Here is a 17,083-nt window from a genome sequence, read left to right on the forward strand (position 1 = left end):
AACCCTCAAGTTGACTATTTCCGTAACAGCATGCACTCTTGTATGCTAATCCCCACAATCACCAAGCCCACCCGAGTCACTCAAACATCTGCCACTATCCTGGATCACTTACGGACTAATATAACAGCTCCCCTTACATCTGGGGTAATCTATGATAGAACAACTGACCACTATCCTACCTTCCTCATAGCAAACATTGACACAATACCACCAGAAAGCATGAAACTTTCATTCAGGCTACACAGTGAATCAGCTTTAGGCAATCTCTCTCTAATGCACTTCACAATATTAACTGGGAATCTGAATTCAATAATACACAGGATATAAACTCATTAACTACCCTCTTTCTCTCCAAAATTCAAAGCATCTACAACACTCACTGTCCCCTCCTTACCAAACAAGTAACTGACAAAAGAAAAACAATCCGTGGCTCACAAGTGGCATAATCAACTCAATCAACAAAAAACATGAATATGAAAAGAAATTTAGGATTGGCCTAGTTACAAAGGAAGTAGTTAAAAGATACTCATCAGTGCTTACCAGAATCATAAGAAAAGCTAAACTTTCATATTATGAGACTATATTCAAAGAAGCAAAAGGCAACATGAAAAGCACATGGAATACCATCTCTAATATCCTAGGAACTAAACAACACTCCCACAACCAGTTAACACTATCTAAGGATGGCTTTACACCGTCAACTGAATTAGAAATGGCAAATGAATTTAATAGCTTCTTTTCATCGGTTGGTGCTAACCTTGCCAGTAAAATACCACAGACTCAGACACATATCAACACATATCTCTCAGGCAGCTATCCAAACTCTCTTCTCCTTTCACCAGTCAGCCCGACAGATGTTGTGTCCATCATACACTCACTAAAAACCAAAGATGGGAACATCAGTGAAATCCCATCCATTGTATACAAGAGCGCCTCCCATGCCCTTGCGCCACCTATAGCTCTGCTGTTCAACAAATCCCTTGAGTGTCATACCTTCCCTGATATCCTTAAAAAAGCAAGAGTAACGCCAGTTCATAAAGGAGGTAATCCGGCAGACATAAACAATTATAGACCAATATCAAACCTACCCATACTATCAAAAATGTTTGAAAAAATTATCACCAAGCAGCTCTACTCCTATCTCGTAAAATTCGACATTCTTAGCCCCTGTCAGTTTGGCTTCCACTCCCAAAAGAGTACCAACGATGCAATTATTAGTCTCCTTGATATAATTTACTCAGCCTTTGACAAAAATGAGTTTCCGATTGGACTCTTCATTGACCTGAGAAAGGCCTTTGATACTGTTACTCACAATTACCTCTTACGTAAACTACATCATTATGGAATCCAGGGCCATGCACTGGACTATATCCAATCCTATCTTAGAAATAGACACTAATGTGTAACCATCAATAATATAACCTCTTCCACTCTACCAATAACCGTTGGAGTCCCATAGGGCAGCATCTTGGGACCTCTCCTATTTCTTATATACATCAATGATCTGCCTAATGACTCTAACATTCTGAAACCAATTTTGTTTGCTGATGATACTACCCTCATCTACTCTAACCCCAACCCACATACTCTAAATAATGTTGTTAATAATGAACTATAAAAAGTCCACTTATGGATGTCAACCAACAAACTAACACTTAACATAGAAAAGACCTACTACATCTTATTTGGAAGCAAATCTACAAATGCAATTCAGCTTCAGATAGATAATGTAAACATTAGCAATTAAAATGAGGGAAAGTTTCTTGGCCTATTCCTAGACAAGAGTATCAACTTCAGCACCCACATACAACACATAACTAAGAAAGTCTCTAAAACAGTTGGTATACTCTCCAAAATCAGATATTATGTACCTAACATAATTATGCACTAATCTATCCCTATCTTAATTATGGTATCTGTGCATGGGGTTCAACCACTGCAAACCACCTCAAGTCCATCATCACCCAGCAAAAATCTGCTATCAGAATAATAACAAATTCTGCTTTCAGACAACACTCAGCCCCCTTGTTTAACTCCCTAAACATGCTAAACATAATCTCACTCCACAAATTCTCTTGTGTCAATTACATTTACAAAACCCTGTTCTTAAATGCAAATCCTGCTCTGAAACTCTTCCTGGACAGATGTAATAGGACCCATTATCACCACACCAGAAATAAATATCTTTTTGATATCCCCAGAGTCAAACTTAATCTGTGTAAACACTCTATGCAAATCAAGGGACCCAATCTATGGAACTCACTCCCTAATGAATTGAAAAGCTGTCCAACTTTTGCGTCATTCAAAAATAAAAATAAAAAGTACCTGATTTCATCTCCATAGTTTTTTACCTTCTGCTTTAAAATTACTCAAGATTGAGATTTAAAGATACTCAAGATCAATTAAAAGATTGCTACTCAATCTCCCAATCCTTATGTACCCAATCTGAACATCTTTACCATTGTGATCATTTCTGTCTTCTTATATGTGCTATCAATCTGCTGTATGGTGTCTATTATTCTTGTTTAAATTACCAATCAAGTTGTCAATGTAATCAATCAGAGCTTTAATATAACAATGTGTTTTACTATACTTACTAATCTCTCTCATCTCATTTTTTTCTTGCCATGTATCTGTTATCATTTTATTAATTCTGCTAAAATTTACCTACTTAAAATTATCTGTTAAATTAAGGACCTGCCCGAAACGCTGCGTGTACTAGTGGCTTTACAATATTGTAAATACTATGCAATGTATTCTCTCAAACCCAATTTATATTCTTGTATATAAATAAATAAATAAAAAATAAATAAATTAATAAATAAATAACAGTAGAAGTCTAAGAAATAAAATAAACGAATTAAATACTCTTGTCTGCACAGAAAAAATAGATATTATTGCACTTACCGAAACGTGGATGAATGTAGAAAATAGAGAACTATTAGCTGAATATCAAATAAATGGATTTAAACTATTTCACACAGATCGATATATTAGACGAGGAGGGGGAGTAGCCATATATGTTAGGGACAATTTGAAATGTAGTCTCAAAGAAGGAATAAAAAACTGAGCCACACACAGAAACTATTTGGATAGAATTAAACGAAAAAGCAAATAATATTATAATAGGAGTTATATATAGGCCACCAAATTTAGACAGAGTGGAAGCAAAGCATCTATGAGATGAAATATCTAGAGCATCTAGATCTAACAGTATTTATGTCATGGGTGACTTTAATTTTAGTGGAATAAACTGGTTGAACAAAACAGGGAATAGTGAAGCAGAAGATTTTCTAGACTTAATTGACGATTGCTTTCTTACGGAACACATTAAAGAACCAACGCGGGAAAAAAATATTTTAGATTTAGTGTTAACTAACAGGGAAACACAAATTAATGACATCGAAATAGGGAGTGAGCTAGGGAACAGTGATCACAAAGAAATCAGATTTAGCATAGAATGGAACAGACCTGTAGGAGAAAATTATGTTAAAGGGCCAGATTTTTTAAAAACTTATTTTAGTTGCCTAAGAAATTTTTTTGGTCAAATAGATTGGAAATTCTTGGGCATGGGGGGATGGGCCGGTTTTGGAGCGGGACATGAAGCCAGTGATAGGTGACATAAAAGGGGATTTCGATGTGGATTCAATATATAACTAATTTAAGAATATTCTAAACAAAGCACAGGAACATAGTATACCGTACAAATTGAATAGATCGAATACTAATGACCCAAAATTGATAACGAAGAATTTGAAGAACCTTATTGGTAAAAAGAGAGCGTGGTACAAAAGGAATAAGAATGGGGAAGTCAGTTTAGAACAGGAATTCGTACAACTGGTTAAACATGTAAAAAAGATATAAGGAAAGCAAAAAGAAACTATGAAGTTCGCATAGCAGGGCAAGCAAAGACAAATCCTAAAGAGTTTTTTCAGTTATATCGAACTAAGACAATGGAAAGGATAGGTCCATTAAAAACTAAGACAGGTCAAATTTCAGATAATGACGAGGAGATGAGTAGTATTTTTATTAAATATTTCATATCTGTATTTACTTAAGAGGATCTTAACAATATGCCTTCAGCCGAACAAGTCTATGTGGGTGGGGACGAGGACAGGTTGACAGTTACCAGAGAGGATGTAATTAAACAAATAGTTAAACTCAAACCAAACAAATCCCCAGGGCCGGCTGAAGTGTTTGCCAGGGTGCTTAAAGAATGCAAAGAGGAGCTTTCCGAGCCACTGTCTACCATATTTAATAAATCATTAAGAGTTAGGCAGAGTGCCAGAGTCATGGAAGGTAGCTAATGTTGTACAAATTTTTAAGAAAGGAGATAGATCACTTGTGTCAAACTATCGGCCAATTAGCCTAACGTCTATTGTGGGAAAGTTACTTGAATCGTTAATTGCAAATACAATTCGTTTTCATCTTGAAAAACATAAATTAATAAATGAGTCGCAACATGGTTTTACAAATAAAAGTTCATGTTTAACAAATTTGCTATCTTTTATTCCAGCATAGTTGAGGCAGTTGATAGTGGTAAGGATTGTGATGTTGTGTACCTTGACTTTAGCAAATCTTTTGATACATAAGAACATCAGAACAAAGGTAACTGCAGAATGCCTATTAGCCCATACGAGGCAGCTCCTATCTATAACCACCCAATCCCACTCATATACTTCTCTAACCCGCGCTTGAAACAATCGAGGGACCCCACCTCCACCACGTTACGCGGCAATTGGTTCCACAAATCAACAACCCTGTTACTGAACCAGTATTTACCCAAGTCTTTCCTAAATCTAAACTTATCCAATTTATATCCATTGTTTCGTGTGGTGTCTTGTATTGATACTTTTAATACCTTATTAATATCTCCTTTGTTATGTCCATTCATCCACTTGTAAACCTCTATCATGTCACCCCTTACTCTTCGCCTTTCGAATGAATGCAATTTAAGCTTTGTTAAGCTTTCTTCATATGAAAAGATTTCTAATGTGGGGAATTAACTTAGTCATCCTACGCTGGACACGTTCAAGTGAATTTATATCCAATCTATAGTAAGGTGACAAAAACTGAACTGCATAATCTAAATGGGGCCTAACCAGAGCAAGATATAGCTGAAGAACCACACCAGGTGTCTTGTTACTAACGCTTCGATTAATAAATCCCAGTGTCCTATTTACCTTATTACAAACATTCATGCATTGATCCTTTTGTTTTAAATTCTTACTTATCATAACTCCCAGATTCCTTTCGCAATTCGACTTCGCAATCTCAACACCATCTAGCTCGTATCTTGTAACTCTATCATCATTACCTAGCCTCAAAACTTTACATTTATCAGCATTAAACTGCATCTGCCAATCTTTCGACCATTTCAAAACCCTATTTAGATCAACTTGAAGTGATAGTGAGTCTTCTTCCGTGTTATTTTCCCTGCCGATTTTTGTATCATCGGCAAATTTGCAAATGTTGCTACTCAAACCTGAATCTAAATCATTGATATATATTATAAACAACAGAGGTCCAAGGACAGAGCCCTGAGGCACTCCACTTACAACATTTTCTCACCCTGACTTATCCCCATTTATACTAACTCTCAGTTTCCTTTGGAATAGCCATGCCCTAATCCAACTTAATATAGCACCCCCAATACCATGAGCCTCTATCTTTTTAATCAGTCTTTCATGTGGCACTGTATCAAAAGCTTTGCTAAACTCAAGGTACACAACATCGCAATCCTTACCACTATCAACTGCCTCAACTATGCTGGAATAAAAAGATAGCAAATTTGCTAAACATGAACGGCCATTTGTAAAACCATGTTGCGACTCATTTACTAATTTGTGTTTTTCAAGATGAAGACGAATTTTATTTGTAATTATCGATTCAAGTATTTTTCCCACAATAGACGTTTTGCTAATTGGTCGATAGTTTGACGCAAGTGATCTATCTCCTTTCTTAAAAACTGGTATCACATTAGCAACTTTCCATAACTCTGGCACTCTGCCTGACTGTATTGATTTATTAAATATGGTAGACAGTGGCTCGGAAAGCTCCTCTTTGCGTTCTTTAAGCACCCTGGCAAACACTTCATCCGGCCATGGGGATTTGTTTGGTTTGAGTTTAACTATTTGTTCAAATACATCCTCCCTGGTAACTGCTAAACTCGTCAACCTGTCCTCGTCCCCACCCACATAGACTTGTTCGGCTGAAGGCATATTGTTACGTTCCTCTTTAGTAAATACAGATACAAAATATTTATTAAAAATACTACTCATCTCTTCATCATTATCTGTTATTTGACCTGTCTCAGTTTTTAATGGACCTATCCTTTCCCTAATCTTTGTCGAGTATAACTGGAAAAACCCTTTAGGATTTGTTTTTGCTTGCTCTGCTATGCAAACTTCATAGTTTCTTTTTGCTTTCCTTATCTCTTTTTTAACACTTCTAACCAGTTGTACGCAATCCTGTTCTAAAAAGATTTCCCCATTCTTAATCCTTTTGTACCACGCTCTCTTTTTACCTATAAGGTTTTTCAGATCCTTTGTTATCCACTTTGGATCATTCGTATTCGATCTATTCAATTTATATGGTATACTACATTCCTGGGCTTTGGTTAGAATATTTTTAAAAAGGATATATTTTGAATCCACATTGAAAACCCCTTTTACGTCACCTATCTCTGGGTTAACGTCTAGCTCCAAAACCGGCCCACAACCCATACCCAAGACTTTCCAATCTATTTGACCCAAAAAAATTCTTAGGCTATTGAAATCAGCTTTTCGAAAATCAGGCACTTTAACAGAATTTTCTCCTACAGATCTATTCCATTCTATGCTAAATCTGATTTCTTTATGATGACTATTCCCTAGCTCACTCCCTATTTCTGTGTCTTTAATTTGTGTTTCCCTGTTAGTTAACACTAAATCTAAAATATTATTTCCCCGCGTTGGTTCCTTAATGTGCTGCGTAAGAAAGCAATCATCAATTAATTCTAGAAAATCTACTGCTTCATTATTCCCTGTTTTGTTTAACCAGTTAATTCCACTAAAATTAAAGTCACCCATGACATAAACGCTGTTAGATCTAGATGCTCTAGATATTTCATCCAATAGATGCTTTGCTTCCATTCTGTCTAAATATGGTGGCCTATATATAACTCCTATTATAATATTATTTGCTTTTTCGTTTAATTCTATCCAAATAGTTTCTGTTTGTGGCTCAGTTTTGATTCCCTCTTTGAGACTACATTTCAAATTGTCCCTTGCAAATATGGCTACTCCCCCTCCTCTCTATTTGTGTGAAATAGTTTAAATCCATTTATTTGATATTCAGCTAATAGTTCTCTATTTTCTACATTCATCCACGTTTCGGTAAGTGCAATAATATCTATTTTTTCTGTGCAGACAAGAGCATTTAAATCGTTTATTTTATTTCTTAGATTTCTAGTGTTTGTGTAATATACCCTAAGTGAATTGTTATTTTGAGGCTCTTCTCTTTTTTTGATCATTTTGCCAATTGTTTTCTCCCACAAACACATACCTTTATTACCTCCTTCCTCCAAATCGATTCCCAAACCACTATCTACTAACAGTTTAAACCCAAACAAACGCCTCTAACCACTTCTTCCAACGAGTTCGCAACAGCAACAACCCCAGCCCTCGATAGATGCACCCCATCACGAGCATACATTTCATTTCTTCCATAGAAGTGTTCCCAGTTGTCTATGAAAGATATTGCATTTGATTTGCAATATCTTTACAGCCGGTAATTGACACCAAGTGCCCACGACATCCATTCATTTCCCACTCCCTTTCTTGGAAGAATGCCACATATGATCGGGATTCCTCCTTTGCTTCTAACTAATTCAAATGCTGTTTTATACCTCTGACTCAGTTCCTCACTCCTAACTCGACCAACATCATTTCCTCCCGCGCTAATGCAAATAACGGGATTGTTCCCATTTCCAGCCATAATATTATTCATATTGTTTATAATATCACCAATACCAGCTCTGGGATAGCAAACCCTTAACCTGTTCCCCCTATCTCTAGCACAAAACGTTCTATCCAAATACCTTATCTGGCGCGCGACGAGATCTGGGTAAATCACCGAGGAGCCGAACTTGACAATCGCCGGCCTCCCAGCAAGCAACGGCACCCCACACACAGACTCCACAGGGACACGTAGCATATGAAGTAACACCACCTCTACTGCGTGGTAAGAAGCATTCCCGGAAAACTCCAGGTCAATTGAGGCCTGCCTGGTGACAGGGTCCCCCCCCACCCATGAATGCAGACCGTCACGGCCCCAGGGGGACCCCGAAGGAGATACACGAGACGCAAGCAACGTCAGCAGCGACACCCAGCTCCACACACCACGCCGGGTTGACAACAACTGCAGGAGCCGGACGAAAACAAACGTACCTCACGGCAGCCCAGATTTTATTTCTTAGAGCGCACTCCCCTCTAAGGTCGACGGCTCAGTGGTAGGGATTTCAAACGTTAGAGGTCTCGGCGTTTGCTCGCGCCTTCATAATTTTTCTATGGTCTCTAGAGTAGGGAATGAGCTGCTTACTACACTCAACGTGTAAAGTAAGCAGTCCCTTCCTCAGAAGGTCCATCTAGACTTTTAGCTTAAAGTTGACGGATTTACTAGAATTTGTTATGAAAGAACTCACATCTACATCCAGGCAAGCACCGTACGTCAAGGTAACGAATATAATACAACACAAGAACTGATGCAAATAATACAACACTAGATCTGTTACATATGTTAGTGACACACAATAGCATACACGTGGCCACCATGTTTCTAGGGACACACAGTAACAGGACACGTGGCCACCATGTTTCTAGGGACACACAGTAGCAGGACACGTGGCCACCATGTTTCTAGGGACACACAGTAACATACACGTGGCCACCATGGTACTAGTGACACACAGTAGCAGGACACGTGGCCACCATGGTACTAGTGACACACAGTAGCAGGACACGTGGCCACCATGGTACTAGTGACACACAGTAGCAGGACATGTGGCCACCATGGTACTAGTGACACACAGTAGCAGGACACGTGGCCACCATGGTACTAGTGACACACAGTAGCAGGACACGTGGCCACCATGGTACTAGTGACACACAGTATCAGGACACGTGGCCACCATGGTACTAGTGACACACAGTAGCAGGACACGTGGCCACCATGGTACTAGTGACACACAGTAACAGGACACGTGGCCACCATGGTACTAGTGACACACAGTAACAGGACACGTGGCCACCATGGTACTAGTGACACACAGTAGCAGGACACGTGGCCACCATGGTACTAGTGACACACAGTAACAGGACACGTGGCCACCATGGTACTAGTGACACACAGTAGCAGGACACGTGGCCACCATGGTACTAGTGACACACAGTAGCAGGACACGTGGCCACCATGGTTGTGGGAACCGACCTGTGAGATTTATATTTACGTTAATTTATATACTTCGATAGCAATTTGTATAATGATAAGTGGACTGTATTTCTGCAATAATCTCAATCTCACAAATCGATCCTCTACACATTAGGGGGGGTTTATTAGTTTATATATATGCAGCCAATCAAACTACAGGAATAGACTACATACATTGAAAAGGCTCCTTATCTTATAGTACAGCAGGTTAGTCCACCAGGTATAACTAGGGTGTAGACACCAAATTATCCTCTTTGAGGTAGCTTCCATCACCCAGTAACTGGTGCACAAAGTCTTCCTCCTCGTCTTGACCTGTCAAAAGGGCGCTAGCTGTAAAGCCAGATACCTATATATGACAAGTTATATCAGAGAAAATACTGTACATGGAACATTGAAGACCTGGCTTAATTACCTTTAGTTTGAGGCGATTTCGTGATCTAACTGGGTCACCCTATATCCTGACATTAATGGCCATAAATGAATGATAAACGGGTTTCGGATAGACACTTAACTTGAATTTGTAGACAGCGTGTTGATAATGGTACACTTTTAGTTTCCATAACACTACGTCCAAGTAAATTTAACAGGAGCCGAATTTGCTCCCGTGAGCCTCTGGTCTAGTATAAACAACAATGGCTGCCCTCCTTCCTCCCTGACGCCTGGCTTACATTGTCCAGATTTCAGAAAGTGATAGAAGGGTCACATTTACTCTACTTTAATATTGATAATTAAGTTAATTTATATAAGATGTTTTTATGATGGTAAAGTCCAAAGACTAATGTATTTAAGAATAATTCCCACCATAATAGGTGGTGAATTATAATAGTGTGTGGTGATGATATCCCGTTTTCTTTAGACGGTAATTCCACTACAAGTTACGTTTTCTATGGTTAACTTGTTTATACAACACAGCTATTATCTGTCTGTATGATATATTAAATGGTGTCGGATTTTCCGACAATGGTACTAGTGACACACAGTAGCAGGACACGTGGCCACCATGGTACTAGTGACACACAGTAGCAGGACACGTGGCCACCATGGTACTAGTGACACACAGTAGCAGGACACGTGGCCACCATGGTACTAGTGACACACAGTAGCAGGACACGTGGCCACCATGGTACTAGTGACACACAGTAACAGGACACGTGGCCACCATGGTACTAGTGACACACAGTAGCAGGACACGTGGCCACCATGGTACTAGTGACACACAGTAGCAGGACACGTGGCCACCATGGTACTAGTGACACACAGTAACAGGACACGTGGCCACCATGGTACTAGTGACACACAGTAGCAGGACACGTGGCCACCATGGTACTAGTGACACACAGTAACAGGACACGTGGCCACCATGGTACTAGTGACACACAGTAACAGGACACGTCACCACCATGGTACTATTGACACAGTAGCGGTACACATGGATCTAGTGACACCACAGTAGGGGGCCACGTGGTGACCATGATAACACTATCTCAGGGGACTGTGCTGCACAGGTCAGTACCACTGTGGCGAGCGGCGGGTCGTGTGTAACTGCGCGTCTCTCACCTCTTATAGAAGGACACAATCATACTACCGCATACCACCTCTATGGTATGCTAGTGGTACTTTGCCCTTAACCGAACAGAATCATCCTAACGCATATAAGGCCGCAATCATACTTTTGCGTAATAAATACACAACAAATATTCTAAACAATATCCGCAGAAAACCTGAACCTTTCACGATAAGGAATGGCATTAAGCGTTTCGGATTTATTGGTTATTTTTTTTTATATGTACTTTGACAAGAAATTGTTGTTAACATTTTGCCTGGGAGTGATGTGTGGTGTTTGGGGGGTGAAGGGTCTGATTGCTGGCGTGGTCGGCCTCATCCTCCTGGCTGTCGTCACAAAAATAACCAACTACATTCACCCAAAACCGGATGTTAAGATTCAGGAACCTTCTTGGGTGAGTTGCATCGCTTACTGTGTGAAGTTCAAAACTTTTATGTAATCGTTATAATTCCATTAGAGTTGCAAAGATGTATATTGCAGCTAGAATTTTGGTTGTGGGAGAAAGTCCACTTTTGTGTAGTACACGACAAGGGGAAGTCATTGATACACAGTGACGTATATAGTTACGTGAAGATTCTTTCGATATTATCGTAATACTTTGCGATCTATCAATATTTTCACCTGCATATTCTTACCACCTGGATCCTGACATTACCTGACAGACGGTGGGGTTCCCAAGACCAAATATTAAAGACTTTACTGTTTGATGCTGAGAGTGACCACCTACCCTCCCTTATACACCTGAACCTTCTTAGTTAATATTAGAGCAACTTCCTGAATATCCACACAAGTGGGTCCTTCAGGAATAGTATGCTTCTGTTACACGAATAAAAAATAATTTGTTCTGACAAAGTTATTTCATTATTTTTTAGCCATGAATACTCTTTGCTTCTCCTGAATTCACAAAATTTTGTATTTATAACTGTAACAGTAATTCATATATACATTTACATACGGTCGGTTTACACCTTCCATATTGACACTGCCTGTCATTTTTAATTTTGTTTCTGAATCAGAGATGGAAACTACTAGGTTCCATAACTCTAACTCATATACAATCATCACAAGTATAAAATATTTTAATAAAAATGAAATGATTCAAGAGAGTGATTTGGTCCTCCGTGAGGTTGATTCCAGCAAGGTTTAAGAAGCCATCTCTGGGTCGAGGAATCATCATAGGACCTCCAAATATTGTCAGTTTCTTGAGGATCCTGGTTTCGGTGCTGTGGCGATGTCGATCTGAAAGGACGTCGTGGTGTTGGTCGATTCGAATACGAGATCTTCGTCGATGTTGGTGTGTCACCATTTATCTGTAGCAAGAAGTAGTTGCGTTTTGCTATCGTTGATCTCATTTTCTGCCTTGTGTATTTGATTTCGAATCAGATCTTGGCGATATTTTATCGTGAAAGCTTGGTTTCTTGCTGCTGGGTCGTGCATTCTAATTTTAGTATATTTTCGTAGCAGTCTTTCTTGTAAACATATGTTTTTGAATAAGATATATGTTGTTGACCGAAAGGGTAAGATTAATTCCAAAAGGTAACGAAGGACACTACAGTCGAATTAAAATTGAAGGTAAACAGATTGATTGAAACTGTAACGCGAAGAAATCCGGACTCCACCTGCCAAAGGTTATCGGGGAATACAAACCTGGATATGTACAGGGAATGTCAAGACTTCAAAATTTCTCTGGTGATGGTCTGGTTTTGTGAGGAAATTATATGCTCCTTGATGGAGCCCTGTTGTTTGTGCATTGTTAATCGTCTAGAAAGAGACGTTGTTGTCTCGCCTATATACTGAGTTCGTTGGGGCATACGGTCCCCAAGTGGGCATTTGAAGGCATTGACGACGTTGGTTTCCTTCAAGGCGTTCTGTTTGGTGTTTGGGGAGTTTTTCATGAGTAGGTTGGCCGTTTTTTGGTTTTTGTAGTAAAAGGTCAATAGTTTTGTCTGATTTTTGTCTGTAGGGATAACGTTTCTACTAATAATATCTTTCAGGACATTTTCCTCCGTTTTATGAGCCGTCGACAAGAAGTTCCTGTAAAACAGTCTAATAGGGGATACAAGTGTTGTGCTAGTTGACTCTTCAGAGGTTGCATGGCGTTTCACCTTTCTTTTTTTGTTGTGTTGACTTTCAAAAAGTCACCACCAGTTATAAACAGCCAAATTAATGCAAAACTATATTCTACCCACTTCAAGACCCTAAATAACATAGAAGCAGCAAGAGAAAGTATGGGCCAATTGGCCTTCTGTATTTACTTCCATTCTTAGGTGTTCATGCCCAATTTATACCCATTGATTCGTGTTCTGTCACCTCACCGAAAACTTTTGTGTCACATCACCTCACCCAAAACAAATATAAGTATGATGTATTTTATGTGTAAACTAGTCTTTGAAAATGAAAGAAGCCCTTACAAAACAGTTTCAGGCGTCAGACCAAAAATAAAAATGTAAAAAATGAATTGTGGAGAGTTAATTAATTTTTCAAATACCCTCGAAAGTGAAGAAAAACTTAAGAAATATTGAGAAGATTCGTGTATTCGTGTTACAATTATTAATATTACCTTTTCGGTCATATTCTACAACACACACACACCTATATATATATAAATATATATATATATATATATATATATATATATATATATATATATATATATATATATATATATATATATATATATATATATATATATGTGTGTGTGTGTATATCACGAAAATAAACACGTGATTAAGAATGTGACAATGTCAGACCACGGAGGAAAATGAAACAGGAATTTCCTTAAGTACTTTCGTATATTAAATACATCTTCAGAAGGAATAATCAGAAGGAATAATTCAGAAGGAATTCCTTCTGAAGATGTATTTAATATACGAAAGTACTTAAGGAAATTCCTGTTTCATTTTCTTCCGTGGTCTGGCATTGTGGTCTTTCCCATTTGTGTTTTTTCCGCACACACACATATATATATATATATATATATATATATATATATATATATATATATATATATATATATATATATATATATATATATATATATATATATATATATATATATATATATATATATATATATATATATATATATATATATATATATATATATATATATGTCGTACCTAGTAGCCAGAATGCACTTCTCGGCCTACTATGCAAGGCCCGATTTGCCTAATAAGCCAAGTTTTCATGAATTAATTGTTTTCCGACTACCTAACCTACCTAACCTAACCTAACCTAACTTTTTCGGATACCTAACCTAACCTAACCTATCTTTATAGGTTAGGTTAGGTTAGGTAGGGTTGGTTAGGTTCGGTCATATATCTACGTTAATTTTAACTCCAATAAAAAAAAATTGACCTCATACATAATGAAATGGGTAGCTTTATCATTTCATAAGAAAAAAAATAGAGAAAATTTATTGATTCAAGAAAACTTGGCTTATTAGGCAAATCAAGCCTTGCATAGTAGGCCGAGAAGTGCGTTCTGGCTACTAGGTACGACATATATATATATATATATATATATATATATATATGTCGTACCTAGTAGCCAGAACTCACTTCTCAGCCTACTATTCAAGGCCCGATTTGCCTAATAAGCCAAGTTTTCCTGAATTAATATATTTACTATAATTTTTTTCTAATGAAATGATAAAGCAACCCTTTTCTCTATGTATGAGGTCAATTTTTTTTTATTGGAGTTAAAATTAACGTAGATATATGACCGAACCTAACCAACCCTACCTAACCTAACCTAACCTATATTTATAGGTAAGGTTAGGTTAGGTAGCCAAAAAAAGCTAGGTTAGGTTAGGTTAGGTAGGTTAGGTAGACGAAAAAACATTAATTCATGAAAACTTGGCTTATTAGGCAAATCGGGCCTTGAATAGTAGGCTGAGAAGTGCGTTCTGGCTATTAGGTACGACATATATATATATATATATATATATATATATATATATATATATATATATATATATATATATATATATATATATATATATATATATATATATATATATATATATATATATTAGGGAAGGGAGTACCACCTCTGGCTGGAAGAAGGGGGACCCATAGCCTCGGAGGAAACCACACATAACGCATTGGAGGGAATGTGGGTCCCCTCCAATACAGTTTCTGTGTGCTTTTCTCCTACCACCCCCTTCCCTTTTTTTTTTTTTTCCTTTATTGTGTATTTGAAGGTTACAAAACATACAAGACAAATGCCTAAAGGTTATGGATCTCTTGAAGCTCCTCCGCTTCTGGACAGGAACCGAGGACGCAGCAAGCATTTCCCCTCTGGATCGCCACACTGAGACGCTGAAATAAAAAACTGGAAGCCCTTGGGTCTCTGGTGACGTCAATGAGCTTGGACCCCAATTCCTTGAGAAATCCCAAGGCACTCTTGCCCCAGGGGCCATGCGTCTCAGACGCTATGGGAACAAAGAGGTATTGACCTTCCAGTCGCCTGTACTTGAGTGATTTTGCTGTTTCCCTGTGGTTGGCCGCCCCACCTGCTTGATCAGCTCCGAAGTGTACATAGGTGTCAGCCAGGGTGGATACACATGTGTAGTCCCACACCAACTGTCTACCCTCCTTCCATGAGTATATGGTGATGCCATCAGGGCGAAGTGCTGGGAAATCCGGGTTTTGGACCCCTAGGATGCGAGGTTCTCTCTCCGCTGGGCACCCAGCTGAGACGAGGCTTCTCTTGATGATGTCATTGACCTCGTTGTGTCTTGCATGCCAGCCCTTTGTGCTTCCGCAATGCAACCCATGCAGTCCGTATTGGTCTGCTTCCACCCTGTTGCAAATACACTTGTATTCAGTGTGAATTGGGGCACCAAGGCGGAGGGCCACTGCTACACGAAGGGATTCTGGATCTAGGCGCGTGCCCATTGCAGACATGGGTACTGCCAGGAGGAAGTCTCCTGCATGGGGGGCACGCACTGCTCTGAGGCGGGCTTTCTCCTTGTCTGATGTTGCGACGCTGAGCATGGCATCAGCTACTTTTTCCACTAGAGGGTGGTCCCAGCTGGACTGTTTGTGTTGTTTTGTTGGCTCTATAATGGTTGCTGGGGCTGCAAGAACATCCCACTGATTTGAACATTCAGTGAAAGCAGGATCGTGTATTCCTGCTGAATCTCTCAGGGTGGCAGGTAAAATATCTCTGACGAGGTCGTGCGATGCATGAGAGGAGGAAAGGAAGGCTGGTAGAGCAATTTGGGAGGCTGTGCGGACACCAAGGCCGCCGAGTCTTACAGGAAGGGTTGCTTGCTCCCACTGAGAGTCGTCCAATGGCAGGTTCAGGACTTTCACCAGCATGGACCTCAGAAGGGTGTCATACACATTTAACTTAGGGCTGCTGTAGGATGGAGAACATCTCAGAAAGTAGGTCAACTTAGGGAGAGACAGGCATCTTGTAAGGAGAAAGAGAGCATCATCAGAGAGCATCAGTATATATATATATATATATAAAAGTTTGTGAGGGTACCACCTCTGGTGCCAATGTGGGGACCCATAGCCTCGGAGAAGAAAATAAAAAGTATTCAGAGGAGACCTTGTGGTTTCTCACTGAACACTAATATTATCTTCTCCAACCACCCCCATTCTTTTGTATGTACACATATATATTTACTTTATTTGAACTTTGTTACAAAAAAGGAGTTACATATGGGTTACAAAGATGGTTGTCATAGGTTGTCGAGTTCCTCCAGCTCCTCAGATGGCGGGCAGGAACCCTGGTTCGGTCCCTGGAACCCTGGATATATATATATATATATATATATATATATATATATATATATATATATATATATATATATATATATATATATATATATATATATATATATATATGTGCGGAAAAAACACAAATGGGAAAGAGAGGTGAACGTTTCGGCCTGTTAGAGCCTTTGTCAACACTCAGTCTGGTGTTGACAAAGGCTCTAACAGGCCGAAACGTTCACCTCTCTTTTCCATTTCTTTGTGGTTTTTCCACATACAAATGAGCAGTGTTTAGTGATCGTCAATTGCATATGCCTGAAAG

General features: G+C 38.8%; 1 long non-coding RNA gene across 1 annotated transcript in view; it reads left to right on the top strand.

Moving 5' to 3' along the window:
- The first annotated feature begins 10,982 nt into the window (after positions 1–10,982).
- LOC138358973 (uncharacterized) overlaps positions 10,983–17,083 on the top strand; it is a 54,457-nt gene continuing 48,356 nt past the window's right edge. Inside the window, exon 1 of the long non-coding RNA XR_011225674.1 lies at positions 10,983–11,426. This is a non-coding gene — a long non-coding RNA (uncharacterized lncRNA). The remainder of the gene's footprint in view (positions 11,427–17,083) is intronic.

This window comes from Procambarus clarkii, chromosome 88 (genome assembly GCF_040958095.1).
Source record: "Procambarus clarkii isolate CNS0578487 chromosome 88, FALCON_Pclarkii_2.0, whole genome shotgun sequence".
Classification (NCBI taxonomy): Eukaryota; Metazoa; Arthropoda; class Malacostraca; order Decapoda; family Cambaridae; genus Procambarus; species Procambarus clarkii.